The sequence below is a fragment of the Rissa tridactyla genome, chromosome 5 (genome assembly GCF_028500815.1).
Source record: "Rissa tridactyla isolate bRisTri1 chromosome 5, bRisTri1.patW.cur.20221130, whole genome shotgun sequence".
NCBI classification, from domain to species: domain Eukaryota; kingdom Metazoa; phylum Chordata; class Aves; order Charadriiformes; family Laridae; genus Rissa; species Rissa tridactyla.
This window is the reverse complement of record NC_071470.1, coordinates 16551654-16552740: the sequence shown is the minus strand read 5'-3', so window position 1 is coordinate 16552740 and position 1087 is coordinate 16551654.

Below are 1087 nucleotides of genomic sequence, written 5' to 3'. Positions count from 1 at the left end.
GGTGGTAACTTCCTTCCTGGTTTAGCTTTTAACTTAGTGCAGACTTTACGCAAAACAACGTCTATTCATTTCCTTTTTCTAATATGACTTTTCTTTTTACTGCTCGTTACGTTAAGTTGTAGAGAGCCATGTTCTGTTTTTACACCGGCATAGATGAGGATGATTCAAATTAATATGCTGAAGATAAACTCATGTACCACGATGAAAATAAGAGAAAAATCAGCACAGAAGCTATTTTATTCATTTGGGGTAGTTCTGTTTCAGGAACATCACCCCCTAATGGCCACTTTCATATACCTTCTAAACAGTAAATGAATCATTTTTGTGAAGGAATTTTGTTCTCGTTTGGCCAAGAAGATTTTTAAAAAATTAGTCAGACTCTCATTATAAAAATGAGTCAGAACCACATGAGTCAGATACGGAGATTTTATTGTTTTATTTATATACATATGCATTGGAGCTGGTGGGAAGGCAATTTTTTTGTACTACAGAATCTCTAAGACTTTGATGGACTATTTATTTGATCATTACAGCCTAAAGTTTCTGATCTGGCAAATAAGTGATGTACTAAGTACAATGAACTGAGTGTGAGATGATCGTATTATCATTGCTGCTGTATTCTTAAAAGACAATAGATGTGTTGGCAATCTGTAGGGTGTCTTCAGTGTGTATGCTACCACCCTTTACATCACAAAAAGACTGGATAGAGCCACTACTGTTTCTACACACTGTAGTCACATTTTTTCAGCTAAACTTTCCAGTTCAAAAAGTGAAGTCTTTCATTCTGACAACCACCACGATACTCCATAAATTCTTCTTACAGATGAGACTGCAAAGAACATCTCTGAAATGTTCTGAATAAAAGAACGCTGACTAATGCATAATGCATATGTTAAAACAAACAATTTGACTCAAATACAGAGTATATACAGTATAAAGCATTTAATTAATTCAGAAAGCTCTCTTCTGATGTAGTATTTTTCCCACAACCCATTAAATATTGAGTACTACCCAAATGAAGCAATGCTGTTGAAGTCAGAATGGGAAATGTCCTACAAAGTTGAAATGCCCTTCTTGTCATCCAGTT